General features: G+C 33.1%; 1 non-coding gene across 1 annotated transcript in view; it reads right to left on the bottom strand.

Annotated features, from left to right (window-relative positions):
• LOC129961527 (small subunit ribosomal RNA) overlaps positions 1–732 on the bottom strand; it is a 1,813-nt gene extending 1,081 nt beyond the window's left edge. The window contains exon 1 of the ribosomal RNA XR_008783791.1: positions 1–732. This exon is cut by the window's left edge and continues 1,081 nt beyond it. This is a non-coding gene — a ribosomal RNA (small subunit ribosomal RNA).
• Positions 733–7,145: the final 6,413 nt, after the last annotated feature.

The following is a 7,145-nucleotide window of genomic DNA, read 5'->3' as shown; positions in this document are numbered from 1 at the left end:
ACCGGTGAAGATCATAGACAGAAGCCCCCTGAACGCTCGGCAGCGAACAGTAACCACCGGTAGGCGGACCGTCCGGCCGGAGCTGAGATCCAACTACGAGCTTTTTAACCGCAACAACTTTAATATACGCTATTGGAGCTGGAATTACCGCGACTGCTGGCACCAGACTTGCTCTCCAATGGATCCTCGTTAAAGGATTTAGAGTGTACTCATTCCAATTACGGGGTCTCAAAAGAGTCCCGTATTGTTATTTTTCGTCACTACCTCCCCGTGCTGGGAGTGGGTAATTTGCGCGCCTGCTGCCTTCCTTGGATGTGGTAGCCGTTTCTCAGGCTCCCTCTCCGGAATCGAACCCTGATTCCCCGTCACCCGTTACGACCATGGTAGGCGCGTAACCTACCATCGACAGTTGATAAGGCAGACACTTGAAAGATACGTCGCCGGGACGAGCCCGTGCGATCAGCCCAAAGTTATACAGAGTCACCACAAGAGACGGACACGAGGCCCGATTGGTTTTGGTCTAATAAAAGCGCTCGTTCCCGAAGGTCGGAGCTCTGCTGCATGTATTAGCTCTAGAATTGCCACAGTTATCCAAGTAGTAAGGTACGATCCAAGGAACCATAACTGATTTAATGAGCCATTCGCGGTTTCGCCTTAATACGGCATGTACTTAGACATGCATGGCTTAATCTTTGAGACAAGCATATGACTACTGGCAGGATCAACCAGGTAACTTCCGTCGTTCATCATCAGAACGTTCGGAACGCACTCCGAAGCCTTACATTTCACGAGTCGCGACCGTCATGGTCGCGGGGGACGCCTCGACTACGGAGGATCCCTCAGTCAATCTCGCTTTTTGTGTAGGTATTCCCCGTGCAATCTACAGAGGTTCTATAGTCTCACGACTTCCCCGACGGCTTCAACGCCGCGGGGCGAGTGCGGAGGCATCGAGAAGATATGTGCGCTGGACACAGATGCAGAAAACCAATCAATTCCTTTAAGTACGGTTCTGCTCGTCGCGTCAACGGCACGGGGGCCGAGCCGCTCGCAGAGAGGCTGAGATAGTTTGGAAGCGGCCGGAAAGACGGAGAATACTTCCCCGCCGATCGCAGCCTTAGTAGCAGAAGAATAACACCCTCGATCCCGGAGGCAGCGTCCGACCGACCCATCACGAACCGAGAACCGATCCGATCGGGCACGACAGACCCACCGTCAACGTTAGAGGACCGCTTTCCCGGAGGTAGCCAACCGGTACTAACAACCCAATCCCGTTGCCGAGACCTAAGCCAGGTTCGCGAGATTACGACGCGTTTTTAAAACGCATTCTGTCTCGCGATCGACCACTGTTTCCAGCAGTCACCTGCTACTCATATAGGGCTACGGACGATCCCCGACGTTCCGCTCGTGATCGCGAGTGGCGCGCGCTTCGCCCAGCCACCAGGCGACCGGAAGAAGCCGCCGTGGGCGAAAATAATAAAAATTGTGCACTGGCAACCCGTTTCGCCAAACTAGTGCGACGTAGTATTTAGCGCTCTTCTCGGTGATTGGACTTTGAAGAAAATCGCGACTTCTCCCCTATTTGCATTTAGAAGGAAATCTCGGGTAGCGACTTCTCACTTTCTCGTGCTCCGGTTAGGACTTTGCCGAAAATCTCACATCGTCGGACTTTGACGGAAAACTAGCGAAGCGACTATCACCTTATCGCGCGTTCTGATTTGGAGTTTGCTGAAAAACGCGACTTCTCACATCGTCGGACTTAGTAGAAAATTTCACCTTATCGCGTGCTCCTATTAGGACTTTGCCGAAAATCGCGCATCTCCGTTTTTCCTTAAAATGTTTACATTTTGAATTTTCTTCAATTACTTTTTGTGAATTTTTATTGATATTTATGAAATTGTTTATGCTTCTGAATTTAAAATGTCAAGTAACATGTTAATTCACTCAAATACAAATTTATAGAGTTTTAATACGCTGAAATTAAGTTAAATACCTGTATTTGCAGAATGTATTCTTATTTAGAACTCAATTTGGTGTAAATATTATAAAAATAATGAAATAAAGCCTTTAAATGTTGTTAAATACTTGATTCAAACTTAAAAGTAGGTCAAGCACTTAAATTCTAGTAAATTAAGATAAATGTCTGGTAAAGTTCATATTTATATGCATTCGAAGAAAGAATCCAAGTGTTCTTTGAAGTAATTCTTATTTAGAACTCAGTTTGGTGTAAAGAATGTCAAATTATTGAAGTAAAAGCTGTAAATGTTCTTGTATACTTCATACGAACTTCAAAGTAGGTCAAATTGTGTTAATGAATGCACAAGTTGTTTAGTTTCCTTCATACAATGTGTAGTGTATCTTCTAAATTCTTTAAGGAGTATAAAAGATGAAATGTCTTTCAAATTCAAACAATTTCTACTTTAAATACTGAGCTAAGCACAAATACTATCTTTTAATATGTTAAATTGAACATATAATTGAGTGCAAGCTTTAATATAAATGTATTCCTTCATGTAACATTCAATATCAATTATTTGTGAATGAATGTTTTCATTCAGTTAATTAATGAGCTGAATCTTTCACTAATGCAAAATATTTCCTGATATTGTAAACTTTCATTGATGTAAAAATTGTGTTAAATGTAAAGATATTCTTATAGTGTGATAAATACAAGTATATGGCTTGTATATTCAACTTATTAATGCATAAGAGTATGATTTCTTACTGCATTTTTTTGTGTATAGTGATAAACATTCATCTCCCTTCATGTTTCATCTAGTATCAGTTATATTGTTCATTTATTTGAAATTTAGCTTCATGGTTAATCACTTGTGAAATGTTTACTCATAGTGCAAGTTGTTTTCACAATTCATGTTGAGTGAAATCATTATATTATGTAAAATTCAAACATACAATTTGGATATTCAACACATTAGTGCTTATTACTTGTGGAAAGAAGTGATATGAAGAGGTAACAGTTGTATAAAGAAAGCTCAAGTCTTAAATGAATGTGTAATGTTACTTTGCAAAGATATGGTTTGTAAATTCAACAAATTTCTGCATAAAAATGTTATTACCACCTATATTTTGTGTGCAGATTCTTTATGTACTATTTACAATCAAAGAATGCATACATTTCTTCAAGAATCTATATGATTATACTCAGTATGTCTGTAAGCTTCATCTTTAATCAGTGTGAAATGTTTCATCATATAACAGGTTGTTCTAATTATTAAATGTTGTTTATAATGTAAGGAAATCTTCATCTTCAGGTAAATACAATTTATAGATGCATATTACTTGTTCAAACAAGTTGGCTGTAATGTAATGAATGTATATTGTTTACTTTCACTGTAAATGTAACCCTTTTCTAATATTAATGTTGTTTTCATGTACAGCATTATCTTGTTAGTGTTTAATTTTATGTTATATTCTGTTGAATACAGGCAGAAAGCTTGTCAATCAAATAGATAAATTATTTAGAGTCCTTTGTCCAACTATAATTTATGTGTGGGTTCCCATTTCTTCAAACAACATTTACATTCAAAGAATGTTTCATCTTAACTAAGCTTCATCTTCAAACTGTGCCAAATGTTCCCATTCTTTACTTGTAATACAGTGTGAAATGCAATACCTTTCTCCTATTTCCAGTTGTTTAGGTTTAATCTTGTTCAAAATGTGATGACATACTTATTTCATGTTAAATACAAACATACAGTTTGTGGATTCTACTCATAGGTGTTTATTACTTGTTCAAACAGATTATATAAATAGATAATACTTATATGATTACTATTAAGTACATGTGAAATTTAACCTTACACTGAAATTGTAACCTCTATCTAATATTAATATAAAATTTGTATGTATTTATTCATATAAACATTGTATGAAGTGTAATGTCTTAGTTATATTGTGTTAAATAGAGGCATACATTATTAAGATTGTTATTTCCAATTTTAATTAATATATAGCTTCTTTATACAATATTTACAATGATTGAATACATAGATTTCTTCAAATGTTTCATCCAGTATCTATATTATTATGTTCAGCTTCTTGTTTACTTAATGAGAATTGTTTCTACATGTTACAAGTTGTTTCTAAAGTTCAATGTCATGTCAAATGCACTGTATTATAGTTTGAAGCTGCAATTAGCAAGTGCTTATTACATGTTGAAACAAGCTATATAAATATGTTTCTATAAAAGCCCAACCTGTGTGTAATTTTACCTTACATAACAATTGTAAACTCTTAATGTTGTAATGCATTCTTTTGTTCATGTGAAATGTTTCATTCATTGTTCATGTAAACACTGTATCAAATGGAACAATACAAATTACTTACATTGTGTTAAATTCAGGCATAAAGTTTGAACATCCAATGAAGAAGTTATTAAGAGTATTTTTTACAATTGCAATATGTCTGCAAGATTCTTCTTTCTTCATACAGTGTTTACAATAAGAATACATTAATTGCTTCTCATGTTTCATCAAATGTTTAAGTTAGCATGTTCTTTAATCTATATGAAATTTACCCATTTTTACATTTAGTGTTATGTGAAATGCAATAAAATACTTATAAACTGTTAACTATAAACATACAAGTGCATATAACTTATATATGAAGTTGCATATAAAATGATTATTCTGTAAAACATTGTAATTGTCATCTTCTTTTTTTAAATGTAAACATTGTTAGAATAATGTGCTAAGTACAAACACTAAGCTATTATTTTCAACATTTCAGTTAATTCTGTTTGTCGAAACAAACATCCACATTAAACTATGCCAGTTATTTGTAAGTTTTATTAATGTAAAGAATACTCAAAAAGTGTCCAATGTACTTGTTATTTAGGAAAGACATCTTACATGTTTAAATATTAAAAAGGTTAATGTGTAAGACAGTTACATGCTGAGTGGTTTATATTTCCAATCCCATTTCTGTCACATATCATTGATATCAACAAAACCTTAATTGTTTCTTATGTGTACACAAACATTATAACAACCATCTGAATGCTAAACATGTAAGTGCATACAACATATAAAGCTGCATGTAAAATGATTATTCTTTAATTAATGCAAAACATTAACAAACATAGTAATTGTCATTTCTTTATGTTAATGATATGTGAAATGTTTCTAATGTGCTAGGTTATGATTTTCAATAATTCAGTAAATACTGTTTGTCGAAACAAGCTTACGCATTAAACTATCACAGTTACTTGTAAGGTTTATTCTTGTAAATAACAATTAAATAATGTCAAATGTACTTGTTATTGAGAAAAGAACACATACAAGTATTTATATTATAAAAGTAAATGTATAATACAGTTATATGATTGTGTATTGAATGGTATATCCTTCCTTCACCATTTTAGTCACAAACCATTGATATCAAACAGACCTATATTGTCTCTGATATGTAAACAAACATTATAATAATCATTTCAATGATACATTGTTTCAAATATTTGTCACATTTTGTCTGAAATTCAATAAATGCACAGTTCAGTACAATAAAGTCAATTCTATTTTCAAACATAATGCATGTGCACTATTAACATTATTATTAAAAAGCATTAAACATAACAAGATACATTAACTTCAAATTACTATTAAATTCACTATCTTTAAAAAGTAATAAATTATATGTAATGCGTTTTTTTCATTGGTAGTTCTTAAATCTGGTGAAAATGATCTGTGTATATGTAACGATGAAGAATATTCTGTGTTGAAACATGACATGTTTAGATGAAAGTAACTGAAATACCTATATTAGCCTTAATGTTAGTAAAATTATGAATGCACAGTAGAACTCTTATTATCAATGAAAATTCTTTTTCTGATGTACTTTATCTACAAATTTTTTAAATATAAGTAGTGCACACTCCAACTTGAATGTCAACGAGGAATCCTCGTAGTAATTCTCTACTCACAAATGTGAAAATGAGACCTTTTCTAACCATTAAATCCATTGACCTCATTATTATCCTCCTTCAAATCATGTGTGTTTCAAATTAAAACACTTTTTGTGAAAATATTTATGAAATTTTGTCTAAAATACAATAACACTGCATTTCAGTACAACGAGACAGAAGAAATCTTATTCTAAAGCATAGTTCAAACATAAAAAAAAAGATATGTAATCAAAAATATTACTAATAAATTCAGATTCCTTATATAGAAAAGAAGTGTAATTAATATATATTTTAATTGCAATCAATTTAATTTGGTTAAAATGGTATGTCAATACGTAGGAATGAATAATGTTCTACGAAGAAGCATTGCAAGTTTGTATGAGTGATTCAAATTCATTTAATATCCTTAATGTGAAAAAAAAAAATATTGAATGTAGTGTACTCAAATATTCATAAAAGTACTATTTTTAAAACTATTACAGTTCATACTTGGCCTAAAAAAAAAGGAGCAGACACTGTTAATTGAATGTTGTCGTGGAATCTTCTAACACTCTTTTGTTTACAAGTGTGTCAAATACAGTATTCATAAACTGAAATCCACTTACCTCATTATGATCCTTCTTCAATGAAGCAAATATCAAAACACCTTGTTAATGAAGAGATTTTAATACTATTATTCACATATATCATTTGTTCTTCATTGTTGCCTTTAATATTGTTGATGTAACAATGTGTTCAAAAGTATTAAGAACAATATTCTCTGTTGCTTACAGTTAGCTAAGAATTATAGAATCATATATTGTTACTGGGCATTATTGTTGATGTAACAATGCATTTAATAGTGTTCATAACTATACTGTATTTAGTTTCTAAAGAATTCAAAAATTGCATGTATTTAAATAGTAACAATTAACTATTCATGGAAATCATGAATTAACATCTAACACAGTGAACAATATGGTATTTAACATTGTGAAATCAGTCAAACTCCCCAGACTCCTATCCAAAAACTCAGTGTAGGAATGTTTCATATGGATTTTCATCAAAACAAGTCTTTTCCACTAAAAATCTTTGAAACAGCTTTCATATATGTTGTCTTCCAGCATCTCTTTGTATGAAGAAAATGATCAACATATCATTTCAGAAGAGTGGCATCTATGTTCCAGTTTGTCTTCTCTTATGTTCAGTAGAAAGTAAAGGTTGTTTTTTGTTGTTGTCATTTACA

The sequence above is a fragment of the Argiope bruennichi genome, unplaced genomic scaffold (genome assembly GCF_947563725.1).
Source record: "Argiope bruennichi unplaced genomic scaffold, qqArgBrue1.1 scaffold_27, whole genome shotgun sequence".
NCBI classification, from domain to species: domain Eukaryota; kingdom Metazoa; phylum Arthropoda; class Arachnida; order Araneae; family Araneidae; genus Argiope; species Argiope bruennichi.
This window is presented reverse-complemented; position numbering and strand designations above follow the sequence as displayed.